This window comes from Phymastichus coffea, unplaced genomic scaffold (assembly GCF_024137745.1).
Source record: "Phymastichus coffea isolate CEN01 unplaced genomic scaffold, Cenicafe_Pcof_1.1 PCOF00041, whole genome shotgun sequence".
Taxonomy (NCBI): domain Eukaryota; kingdom Metazoa; phylum Arthropoda; class Insecta; order Hymenoptera; family Eulophidae; genus Phymastichus; species Phymastichus coffea.
Window position 1 is genome coordinate 2,335,095 of NW_026706852.1, and position 14,498 is coordinate 2,349,592.

The following is a 14,498-nucleotide window of genomic DNA, read 5'->3' on the forward strand; positions in this document are numbered from 1 at the left end:
TTTCTATATGGATAGCATTGAGAGTATAGAAATAATTTAACATTGCAAATTCTACAATAGTCAAAGTGACTGGAAGAAGAGGGTACTTTATTTTTTCATTGTGTTTGAAAGGCTAAAATAACGAAACGAGGTTTTTTCCAATTGATTGGATGTCATCACTCCAAACATGTCTAGATATGCGAGGTAATTTTGGATACTCATATAACTCCCATGTGCGATAACTGATAGTGATCGTTCTATCACGACTAATTTGATTAAGTAATTTGATTTTTTCTCTATCAGCTGCTACTACATATGGCATTAACCATTCAATTTTATTCAGAGTAATTTTAATTTTTTCATAAGTAATTACTCCATTTGTATTGGTAGGTGTATTTATCGTCGCATTCAAATCATTTCTCGATATCGTAATAATAAGCTTAACATTTACTACAATTTTTCGATACTCTTCAGCAAATCCAAGCAGCGTACTGAGAGGTATAGTAACATCGAAATAACCTTCGTCATTTGTACGTGATACTTCTTTGTCACTAGTCCAACCCGCATTTTCGGCTATTAAACTTTGACGCGGATTGAGTGACAGCCAATTCTTCATAAGACTTGTCAAGCCAACATTTTTTACTTTATCTATTTCAATAGAATTTATCTCGTATCGTATATCTCCTCGAACAAATGACATATAGCATTATTAACTAACTTATTTTTAACTGCTAAATTTCCATTTTCCTGAGTTAATCCACCGCAAACATGAACCATACTGCGAGATGGAAGTATGAATAAATCTTGATGCTGAATTGAGATACGAACTTCATCATTATTATTGAAATGTGATAATGAATAAGATTAATGAGTTATCGACTCATCGAAAGCGACACCTGAATGAATATTTAGAATTTCGTCCATTTTGTTGTACGCAACACACTATTATACATGATACTTTGTGACAGCTAATATATTTTCTTTTACTTTTAGACTTTTCAGAAACTGAATGTTCTGACGTGTGAGCGCTGCGGTAGCTCTCGGTCGATTGATCACTGACTGACATTGCAGTCTATTCATATATCGTCGTCCAATTTTATTGTTGTTAAATATGATTCCCATCACGATATTGCTTTGATGTGAATACGTACAGTGATAATTTCTCCTCGAAAATGAACTAGGTTGCCATCTTGATCAACAATACATATTTCTAAATGATCAATACTTCTCACGGCGACTCGTAAATACATTATATGTAAAGGTATTTCAATGATTTTATATCCTGGTGGTACTGCTGGAAAAAATTCATATATAGTATGCACTTTACGTTCGTTTATATAAGAATCTGTAGTAATATTATACTCTACGCGTAAAGCGTTCACTTTGAGTATAGTTACAGGTAAATCAGGTCTATGAGTTTCGTTTGCAGATAGCTCTTGTATAGTAAAGCCTAAAATAGAAACAATTGAATCTTTTGGTTTGAAATTTAGTTTATGACTACACTGAATAACACTACGTAGAGTATTATTGTTTAGTTTTAAACTAATTGATATTTGATTAAGCGTTAACGTTTCTTGTAGAAAACTCTCAATATCCTCTATCTCATAGCTATCTGTCGGTATAACGATTTCGTGCTCACCAACGTAAAATTTATTATTACCAACGTCAATATTTGGTATTGAATTAAATGTTAATAGCTCCACTAAGCCTAGCACATATTTTTTATATAGTATGTGGAAAATAATTTGCTTCAAGAACTGATGAATTTCCTGACAAACTCAACGTTAGTGTATTCTCCATCAGAGTTTATTATTAAATGACTGTTTTCTCACTCAATACATCTATTTATAGCTTAGTCGAAAGAAATTTTAGGTAAAGATGTCCGCAATTATAGGTTTGAAATCTTGATATCTCATATAGTTATAATTGACTCTTTTGACTTTGAGATAGAGTAATAATCATCTAAATTGATAACAGCTGATTCTTGATAGTGAGGTTCGTCAGATGGTAAATCGTTAGGCATGAAAACACCTCGCAAATTTGCAATTTTTAATATTTTAGCATATTTTTTTATATCTAAATCAGTCAAAGCGCGTTTAGGCAAAACTATTTCAAAGTTTTTTTTTTTCTTAAACCTTTTCCCCTCACATGTAGTTTGAAATGCAGACTATAACCTTTACTATGAGGCTTCAGATAAAGACCTTTACCTAAAGCAATAGTCTCCATAGTTTTGTTATGTCTTTGAGATTCTTTCAGCTCATTTTGAGCAGATTTAGCGCTGTTTACAGCTTTCGCTATTCAAGTAGCTCCTCCAGCTAGAGCTCCTGTGGCGCTTAAAGCAGCAAATAATGGAATTAAAAAAGGATGCGATCCACCAACTTTACTGGGAATAGGTAAAATACGTTGTATATTTATTTTACTTTTACCGCCAGCCTTTTTCACAGCTTCTTTGGCTCCTTTTATAGCCGAACGAATAATTATAAGAGCTCGATTGTTAGGCATACTACTTTTCGTGGCTGCCTTAATAATTTTATTCAATGTAACTGATGATATTTTGATTTTGCTACATTTCTTTCGTGCTTGGCGTTTTTTGAATACTCTACCTCGTTTCTTACTACCTTTCTTCATATCAACACCCATACCAAGCTTCCTTTTAACTTTCATAATGTTGGCTACAGTGAAGGCTTTCTTACCAAAACTGCTATCTTTAACTAGCACTCTTTCCCAAGCTTTATTAGTTAGAATTTCGTCACCTTTATTTCTTGTCATAATATCCTCCAGATTTTGCTCATAAGTGTGTTCTTTACAAGCAACGTCTAGTTAATTTTTACCAGGATCTCCAAGCGCCAATCGTTTGTTAAATTTTGTACCATGACCATAAACTAATATCCAGGTAAGTGAGCTTCAATAGGCAAGTTATTTATAATCTTGTTTACTAGATCACCACCAGTCTTTCTTTTATAGTACATGATCATACTTCTTCGAAAGACAGCATGTTAATGAAATAAATGATATATAAGCAGACTTTTTATACCTAACAAACTCATTCATTGAGGTGTCGATGATGAGTAGACAACATGGATTTCAAAGAACAGCCTCTTAAGCTTCAAGTTTATTAATTTCGATGGAGTGATAGAGACGGAAAAACAAGAAAAAAGACATGGTGAACTATAGTCTAATAATATCCGTACCGTTTTCTCTGGACCTAGTAACTACGGAAAAACTAATTGTTTGTTAACATTAATCACTTATGCCAATGGTTTTAGATTTTAAAACGTATACTCGTATGTCCTTTTAAAATCCCTTAATCAGTCCAAGTATAAATTTTCAAAAGATTTATTAGAGCCTATTAATGATATAGAGTATCATGCTTTCAGCGAGCATGAGACAGTTGATTTACCAGATAAAACACGACCAAATTCTATCATAATTTTTGACGATACAGCCACTGATAAGCAAGATAACGTAAGAGCATTCTTCTGTATGGGTAGACATAAAAAAGTAGATAGTTTCTATCTCTGTCAATCGTACGCTCGCATTCCGAAGCATCTCATTCGAGATAATGTGAATTTACTTGTTTTGTTTCTACAAGATGACGTGAATATTAAGCACATTTACAATGATCATGTTAACTCAGATATGTCTTTTGAGAAGGTTAAAGCAATTTGTTCAAAATGTTGGAGAGACGATAATCGTGGGTTTTTGGTTATCGATAGAGACAGACCAATAAATCATGGACGATATAGAAAGGGATTTGATTCTTTTGTTATAAATATAGAGGAGTGAGTGGATAAAGATTATTAACTTTAGAAATTACAAGCGTAAACATGGCTGACTTTGAAAGAAAAAAGAAGGTGCTCGAGCAATTATCCATGGTTCGTGATGCCATAAGACGCAAGTATCAACTAATAAAACGCGGTAAAGCTGATTTAGAAAAGACAGTGCATGAAAGTTTTACTACTACTACTACTACTACTACTACTACTACTACTACTACTACTACTACTACTACTACTACTACTACTACTACTACTACTACTACTACTACTACTACTACTACTACTACGATTATTATCTTTATCTATAATAGGATAAACAATCACCGGAGAGTATTTGAACCAAAAAAAAATTCTAGTTCATCAAGACAATGCAAGTTTCAATGACTATAATTAAGAAATTGAAGTTCGAATTAGTAGACTATCCACTATTCACCAGCCATATATTAATCAGGTTTAGCCTTTGTGACTTTATGTATTTCCAAATCTAAAAAAGTGACTTGCCAGACAACGATCCATCTCGAACGAGGAAGTCATAACACAAACAAATGGCTATTTTGAGGAACTTCTAAAATTTTTTTTTTCTGATGGTTTAAAAAAATTTAAAGGACGCCTGGGAAAGTGTATCGAGCTGAATTCGGAGATTATGTTAAAAAATAAAAAATAATCTACCAAAAAAAATTGTTTTTCCAAATTGTTGTCTACCAAAAAAAAAGTACACATAATTTTCTACAAAACAAAAAAAAATAATCTCAATACGATAAAAATTGACCGAGTTACAAGCATTTGAAAAATGGCAATTTTTCGATGAAAAATCTTTGTTGCGATAATTTTGTTGCCGAGTGTAAAAATTTTGTTTTATACAACTGATCAATGAAAGAACTTAAAAAAATTACATATTAAGAAAATTATGCGAGCATAAAAAACTACCTAGAAAAATTAAAAGCTACTGAGCCATGAGATTATTTACTTTAAAAAGTAACTAATAAAATTAATAACCAAAAAAAGTTTTCTCTTTCCATTTTAAAAAATGATATGACGTGAACAAGAACAAATTTCGATAAAGCTACCACTTTTGATCTACATTTTGATAGTGTGTTAATTACGAGGGGGGTCAATAAGTCTTTACAAAATCCACGAGATGGCGCTCGTCACCTTTAAATTATGATGTTTTTGGCAAGCAATATTACTAACTAGATATCGTACAAAGTTTGAGCTCGATTCATTTAAATTTATTTTAAATTTTTAAATTTAAATTATTTTAAATATAAAATTAAATTTAAATTTAATTTATTTTAAATTTATTTTAAATTTTTATTTTTGAATTTAAACGCGGCCATACAACAACAAAAGATGAACCTCGTTCAGGACGCCCCGTAGAAGTGAGTACGTCCGAAAAGGCCAACGAAATCCACGATATGGTGTTGAGTGATAGAAGATTAAAATTGCGAGAATTAGTTGCGGCCACAGGGGTATCAAAGGGTACAATCATTTCAATTTTGCATGAAAAATTGGGGATGAAAAAAATATCAGCAAAATGGCTGCCGCGTTTGCTCACTGTTGAAAACAAATGAACCCGCGTGGTCACCTCTGAGGCTCTTTTGGCAAGCATACGGCGTAGTACGGAAGACTTGTGGCGTCGACTCGTAACTGTAGACGAAACATGTGTACACCAGTACACTCCTGAAACTAAAGAACAGTCCAAACAATGGATTACCGCAGGAGAACCAGCATCAAAGGAGGCAAAGACAGTAAAGTCAGCTGGCAAGTTTATGGCCACGGTTTTCTGGGATACGTATGGAATCATTTACATCGACTACTTGGAAAAGGGCAAGACGGTCACTGGACAATATTATGCGTCATTATTAGGTCAGAAGAAAGAAAAAATCAGAAAAAAACGTCCTCACTTGAACAAAAAAAATGCCTCTTTCTTCAAAACAATGCTCGAGTTCACACGTGTGCAGTTTCGATGGCAAAAATTAACGATTTATAGTTCGAATTAATTGACCATTCACCATATTCGCCTGATTTGGCTCCCAGTAACTTTTTCTTATTTCCTAATCTCAAAAAATAGCTTGCCGGATAACGATTCACGTCGAATGAAGAAGTCATCGCCGGAACAAATGCCTATTTTGAGGGTTTTCAGAAATCATTTTTCTGATGGCTTAAAAAAACTGGAAGGCCGTTTCATAAAATGTATCGACCTCAAGGAGATGATGTTGAAAAATAAAAAACAATTACATACGCGAAACTTTTTTTTCCTTCTTTTTGTAAAGACTTCTTGACCCCCCTCGTATATTTATATTATAAATTTCCTCAACGAAATATGACAAATGAAGATCTTAATCTCTTAAATATGATGCAATGAAAATGAATTTTCATTACAAGTAATTATTGATCTAAAAATATACTATCAAAAGAACTGAATTACGTAATCGCTAGCCATAAAAATAAAAGGAGCCCAGGGCACGATAACTTTAATGTTAAGTTACTTAAAAACAAAAGCATACATTACTATAGTAATAAGTACAATATATCTTATTATCCTGCTGAACGGATAACAGCAACCATTATACTTATCCTCATACCGGATAAATCATCGGAACTTGCCCAACTAGGTTGATTGTCCTACAGACCAATCAAGCTACTTCTCACTCTCAAAAGTCTGAAAAAATAATCAAGAAACTAAATAAAATACTGCTGTAATAAAACATATCCGATTATCAATTCGGTTTCCATAATAATTATGCGACAACAAAACAAATTAATTAAAAATAACACATATTGAAAAACAGTATTTCTCGACGTATCTCAACCATTCGATAAAGTCCGATACAAAGCTTACTGTATAAACTTTATCAAATCTTACCAAAACTTTTCTATTTTCTGTAAGAATCATATCTAATCAATAGAGCTTTCAAAGCAAAAAGAAATAATGACTAATAATAACTAAATAAAATACTAAATAAAATAATAAAAGAAATAATAACTAAACTTTACCTAATAAATACTGTCATTCCTCGAGGAGGTATGCTTGGACCTATACTACTTTATTTATAACCATGATCTATGACCCCATACGTAGATGACCTAGCTACTCGTATTTTATCGTTACACTCAAATGTAACAACGGTCTCTTTAATAATTAACCTATAATATGTAAAAATACTTAGATAAAGCTCTACCATTGTTGAAATAACGGAGAATAACAATAAACGAAACAAAGTCAATTGTACAATCTATATTTTTAGGTATAAATATTGACTTAGTTAAAATTTTACTTTATCGAATTCGAATCATTTTTTAATTTATTGCAAAGTTTTTATTTTTTTATAGACAGTTTACCAATTGCACATTATTATTACTATCAGATTATTTATATTAATGAGAACCAGCACATCTCATACATACTGATTTATTTTTGTATTTTGTATCATTAAACCCTATACTGCACCACTTATAACAAAGTTTGATATTCAGATCATCGTACTATTGATACCTAATATTATTTTTTCTAGAATATTGATGAAGGAATATGTGATGTTCGTATCACTTATAAATAAAATAATTCGAACTCTCGTATCTAGCTAATGAGTAAGAATTTGTTTCCAATGATTTTACTCTAATTGTCAATAAAATAGATAAATAAATCAAATGTAATCAATAAATAAATCAAATATACATAAATGAGTACAATATTTCGAGGAAAGTTAGACAATGCGCTAGTTTCTTATGGTGAGAATTGTCCCATAAGCAGAGCTAAAGTTTTTTTTTGATAGGATATAATTCGGCCCAAGTTTCTTGTAGCGCGAGATGTTCTATAAGTCGAGCTCAAATTATAAGGAAGGGTCAGTCTTGCTCAGTTAATTACAATGAGAGAAAGAACTTAGGTATAATCCAAGTTTATTCAGACTCATGCACTCACCTTGCAAGGCTAGAAGTGAATGCTAGCCTGTGCAGAGGTGGGCCTATTTATACATAGATTTTCCCGCTTATTTTTGCAGGAGAGATTTCATCGAAAATTCGAGAGACATTCGCGAATTTTGAGAAATGAGTTTTCTTAATTTACAAGTAAATAACCTTTAATATTAAGTTTTTAACACATGTAAATTTTACAGAATTTGTTATTTGTTGATTTTATACAATATACAATTATCGCCAATAGTGTCGTCAAAAGTTATTAACTAATAAAGTTAATTAACGTGATATTACAATATTTACAATAGAAAATTATTAAATTTTCATATAACTTTATAGTTAATTAATTTTGGAAATATTTTCCAAAATTAATTATTTACTAGAAAATAATTAATTAAATCTTTAATTAATAACATTTGAATTATGACTAATTTTTCATATTTGTAACGGTTTTTTCTAATCTTATTATGCAATTATCAGATTAATTATCTAAGATTTTTAAATCATAAAGTTATCATTATCAAGTATAAACTTAATATTTTCGTTCTATATATATTATTATTCTATTTATATTGTTTAAATAAATTATTAATTGTTTATTTACCAATAACAGTCATTATTCATCTGTTATTAATGAAACCTGTTGGAGAGGGAATATATACAATTAAGCACACAAACTCTAGTTTTGAATAGAACACAAAAATACAATTTATTGTTAAGTACAAATTAAATTAATGAGGCACTCTAAATGAAAAAGCAAAGTCTTGGCTTCTTGTCGTTGCGATAGCTGGAACAGGAATGGGCGCGAAGAGTAAGACTGCCTGTCTTAAGGCACGGCAGATGGCGTTGAGCGCGTGCGCACGCACACAAGCAAAATCAACACTCCCTCCCTTGTGAGCGTACGCACGACTCGAAATCAATTCAAAGACAAAATTGCATACACAATTTACATATTAAGTATATCATCTCTAAGTGTTCTAAAGGATTCAAAAGAAAGAGGCTTTGTAAAGATATCAGCTAAATTTTCCTTTGAGGATACCCATATCAATTTTACTTTTCCTTCAGAAACACATTGTTTAATATAGTCCCCATGCACCTTAGACAGTTTGTTTTTAACTCCAGTTCTTTCTCTATTCTCTAAATTAATAACGATATCATCAATTTGTTCATCAAAGTTCTTTAGTTTATGGTTCCCTTCCTTTTGTGTGCAGCTAATAGAGGATTTGTTATCACATCTAATTATTATAGGATACATCGTTTTTCCTAACATATCTCTAAGTGCCTTATCTAAAGAAATCATTTCCTGACAGGCTTCGCTCATCGCATAGTACTCTGCGTGACAGGTTGAAAGGTTTATTACACTTTGTTTGTGGCTCCTCCACATAACTGAATCTCCAAATAAGCGAGCAACCATTCCACTTGTTGAGGATGAGTCTATATTGTCTCTAAAGCTCGCGTCAGAAAATATTTCCAAATTTTCGCCATTGCCTCTATAGGTTAAACCCAGATTTGAAGTTCCTCTAAGATATCTTAATATTCTTTTAACGTCTATCCAATCTTCAAGGGAAGGATTGGATTGCTTTCTGGCTAATAGATTCACAGCAAATGAAATATCGGGTCTCGTGACATTTGCAAGATACATTAAACAGCCAATTGCTTCTCTATAAGGATATTCCTGTTTTCTAAAGTTTTCTGGTTTCTCTAAGTTTTTATTATTTCTAGTTTTAACTTGTCTGGTAATCATGGGAGTATTTTGCGGTTTACTCTCTTTCATTTCGAATCTCTCTAAAATCTTTTCTGTGTATTTACTTTGATTTAGTGATATTTATTTAATTTTTCTGTCTCTAGTTATTTGAATGCTTAAATATTCTTTGGGTTCTCCCAATTCTTTCATTTTGAATACTGAGCTTAAGTGAATTTTAATTGCATTCATTTTGACTAAATCATTACCTGCTAGTAATATATCGTCTACATATAAAATCAATAATACCATGTTGCCATTTTTTCTGTACGTCAACAGACAGGGTTCATTTATATCTCTTTGTAAGCCTAATTTTTCTACCTCTACTGAAAACCTTTGATTCCATTTCTTGGGGCTTATTTTTAAACCGTATATTGCTCTATGCAGTTTACAGACTTTGTTTACTTTCGATTGTTCATCTATTTTCACTCCATCAGGGATTTCCATATATATTTCTTCATCTAATTCACCGTTTAGAAAAGCGGTTTTCACATCTAATTGGTAAACTTCGAGGTCGAATTTGTTAATAATAGCAAACGCGGCTCGAATTATAGCTAATCTCGATACAGGTGCATAGGTTTCTCTAAGTTCATATTCATTAGTGTCTTTAAATCCTCTAACTACTAGTCTAGCTTTAAAAGTTGTTTTTCCATCCGAATCTATTTTTCTCTTAAGTACCCATCTGCTATCGATAATGTTAGCTCTATTTCCTTCTAAAGTTACCGTAGGTCTATTCACTATACTCCAGACATTGTTTTCTCGCATGGACTCTAGTTCATCGTCTATTGCCTTTAGCCAACTCAATTTATCCTCAGTTTCCATTGCCTCTCTATAATTAGTCGGATCTGAGTTTATTGTTGCCATTAAACAGAAGCCTTTTTCGTCTTCTCCTACAACTTCAATTTCGTTACATTGGGTTAAGAACGCAAAACTGTTATCTACCAGATTAGCCTTTCCTTCAGCCATAGCTTTGTAATCTCGTTTTACTTTACTACCTCTTTTAGGCTGTACTCTAGTCTGACTTTCTGGTTCGATATTTGTTGCTAATTTTCTTTTATTACCTTTGGTTTTCTCTAGATCTTTAGACTTTGACTCTAAACTGCTTGATGAATTTGATTGTTCTGAATTATAAGTATCGAATACATCTATGATTTTCTCCGGTGTTTCAATATCGCATTCATCAGAATCAGAATTTGAATTTACACTGTATTCTCTAGTAATTTCGTCATTTTTATCTATGTTTTTATAAGTTAACTTTTCTCTAAATTTTACGTGTTTGGTTAGAATTAGTTTTCCCGATTGTGGATGCCATAAGACATATCCATTACTTGTTTGTCCTACTAGAACTCCCTTAATTGCCCTTTCTGATAATTTGGTTTCAGATATCGGTTTCCTTGCATAGGCTATGCAACCAAACCGTCTGATTTTCTCTAAATGACTTTTCTTATCAGGGGATATTATATTTAAGAGGCTTTTATAATCTTTGGACGAGTTAGGGGATCTATTGTAAACATCTACAGCTACTTCTAATGCTAGGTTCCACAGTGACTTTGGTAAACCAGAATCTATCATTAAAGATCTCAATTTTTCTAATATGGTTCTGTTGAATCGTTCAGCAGTACCATTGTGAGGAGGTGTATATGGATTGGAAAAGTTTGACTCTAATTTCTCTTGTTTCATTACTTCTTGAAATTTACCTCCAGTGAATTCTCTAGCATTGTCAGCCCTTATATAGCAAGCTCTAAGATTCTTTCCGACTAGATTTCTCATTGTATTTAAATAATTTTCTAGGCAATCTCCTGCTTCGGACTTATTAACTACAGCGTATGTTTTGGCAAATTTTGAATAATCATCTATGAAAACTATAATGTATCTTTTACGACCAGGATGTGTGATTGTTTTAAACGGGCCTATTATATCAGTGTGAGTTAATTGAAGAGGATGATCAGCTCTAGTTCTTACTTCTTTAAATGGCTGTTTGCTCATTTTGGACATTACACAAGTTTCACAATTTTTAATATTCTCATTGAATTTTAGATTAGTTAGCTCTTTATTTTCTTTTTGTAATTTTAATAGATAGTCGTAAGAAGGATGTCCTAGTCTAACGTGCCATAACATCCCTTCATCTAACTCTTCTGAATATCTTTTCTCTAACTCGAACGAAGTAAATAAATCATCTACGGGTTCGTCATTTTTCAGATCATCTAATGTATAATTCTCAAAATCTCTATATTGGCTGAACTCAGGTATTAGTTCTCTTAACTCTGTCTCCCTCCCAATTTCTGAATTCGCGATTGCTTTATCTATTTCTATTTCTACGTTTGACTGTTGATTGGGGAGATCTTCCAGAGTAATCATTTGTGCTCTACAGACGTACTTATCGTAAGTTTGATTATCAGGATTTTCAGTTTTATTTGTAACTTCTAGTTCAATCAGCCAATTTGGTTTTTCATAATAACCGGTTAAGAATATAGAACCATCGTTTTTGTCGAAGATTTTTAAGGTTATGTCATCTAAGTAAATACCGAAACCTGCATCAGCGAATTTTCTAAGTGACATTAAGTTTTCAGATATGTTTGGGGCAGATACAACGTTTGTTAGTCTAATAATGTGATCTTTGTTATTTAAATCTTTTATATATAGATCGCCTCTACCGTCTATTTCTATGTCGGCTGACCTATTTTTGTTTGCGCTTCTAATGTAGGTTCCCGAGCTTCTTTTAAGGTTTTGCAGGACAAACGCTTTGTTTATAATATGCTCTGTTGCACCAGAGTCCAGTAAAAATGTTATTTTATTATATTGATTATTTGTTCTGCTCTTACCTTCAACTTGAGCGACTGCTGCATTTACCAACTTCTTTTTGTTGCTGTCTCCGCTGGGATAGTAATATCTAGTTGCTCCTCGCTTTCCTACTCTACCCCTATTTTGCCCTCTAAAGTTATTGTTTTTACCTCTACCTCTTTTATAATTATCTCTATTAGCGTTACCTCTAAAACCTCTATTTGACCCTTTTCCTCTTAATCCTTTATTATTTCTATTATCATACCCATTTCCTCGCGATCCACTCGCTTGGTTTTGGCGGGGGCACGTTCTCCCGGTGTGCGAGACGTAGTCCCTGCAAACGTAGCAGAACCACAGCCCGAACTGGACCAGTGGGCAAGTGTCCGAGAGGTGGTCCACATTGTGCTTATCACATCGGAAGCACTTGTTGGTCCCACTGGAACCAGTCCCGGCCGACCCGGCCCTAGCCACGCTTGCAGAAACTGCGGATGCTCCTGCTCCGCTGGACCCTCTAATGTCAGCCTCTAACTGTCGAACAAAGGTTTTCATTTCCTCTAATGTCATTCCTCTATTTTTGGTATTTTTTGTTATTATCTCCATCTCTCTAATTCGCGGGTATGCATCTTTTGCGGCCTTCATGAACGCGGACGTTTTCTCAGCATCCGTGAGTGGAATAGCTGTATCGCATAACTCGTATTCTCTTATGATCGAGTCAAACTTATCTAAAAATGCGGAAACCTTGTCCTTCTTGTTTAATTTGATGCTATACAGCTCTTCCCTCACTATTGCGTCGTTCGTATTAGCCTCTATCCTTCTATGCTCTCTAATTTTAGTGATTATCTCTATGGGATCATTTACATTTAGGATTAATTTGTGGTAGTCTTCGTCTAAGTGGTTAATGATCACGTCTCTAACTAATCTTTTCCTTTTATCTAACTCGTCTATGTCGAAAATTCTTTTGGCTTTAACTCTAGGGTCTATTACATCTAACAACTCTTTCGCGGATAACTCTGAGTTCAGTCGGTCCAGCCATACGTTGAGATTTGCCTTTGAAGTAAGGGTGTAATCCCTCTTGAATGATGCCTTTGATGTGGAATTCGTACTTTCTATCGATTTGGCAAGAGCACCGAAAGTTTGGTGGAGTTGGTTACTAATATCATTCGTAAGGCTGTTCCGACTGTTCTCAAAGTTTGTACTCTCTATGTTGGTTCTATCGACTCTAAATGGGTTTTCTGTTGCTCTAGTATTCTCTAGGTTTTGTGTATTTTCCTCTAAAATTCTATTGATTGAAAAAGGGTGTTCTCTAGTGCTAACTAACGGTGATGAGGTTATAACGCTCGAGTTTAAGTCGGTATCTTTATTATTATTATTGGGTCCTACCTCTAGTCGTCTAATCTCGAGCCTCTTTGACTCTAACGAGGCCTCCATGATGGTCCGGGCTTCTTTAAGAGCCTTACCGATCTGAGGCCAGGTCTTAGCCTGGACCTCGGCCATCTTCTCTACGGTAGCCAGGATTTTATCCATCTTGGCTTCCCTTTCATCATCTCTCGGGGAGCTTGCCGGTCTCAGGTTTTGCCTGCGAGGGGCGATCAGGCGTTGATTGCGCCTGCCTCTTGTCTCGGCGACATATTGAGCAGCTGTGATAGGCGTCGCAAACTCAGGGGCTTGGCTGGTCGGATCAGTCTCAGGCACTGACGAGGCGACACTCGATGTTGTTGTGTCGCTGTTTACTCTTGAAGCTATAATACAGTTTTCTAACTAAGCATTCGGTACTATCTCGATTTGGTTTTAATTACGGATCCGCACTCTATTTCTCTAATACTGTGTTATAGTTTAACTCTAGACTCAAAAAAAGGATACAACTTTTAGTAAACATGTGTACCTGTCTCGTCAGTGACCCCGGCGATTTGACCGGTGGTTTGGTCGTCGATGGACAAGCCCTCCATCTCCTCTGCAGCTTGTAGACTGTTGTTAGCCATCTCTCTAAAAAATATTACCGAATGTTTCTCCTTTAGAAAGGCTGCAGTGTGGTTTTCTTTCTATTATCTGTCAGATACGTCCGACAGGTATAGTCCGAGAACCGACATTCAGCTATCAGATCGACCGATACTGTTCCCGTGATCCCTCATTTCAGATGGCTATACGTAGCGCAAGTTACTTAAGAGGGGCGATCGCTCACGTTCGCAATAGCAGACCGATCCTTTAGTTGATTGTCAAAGTCATTAGAGATGTCGACTATACCTAGTGCAACAATCTCGACTTTTGTAGGAGAGGATATTCTATATATATACATCAGTATATAT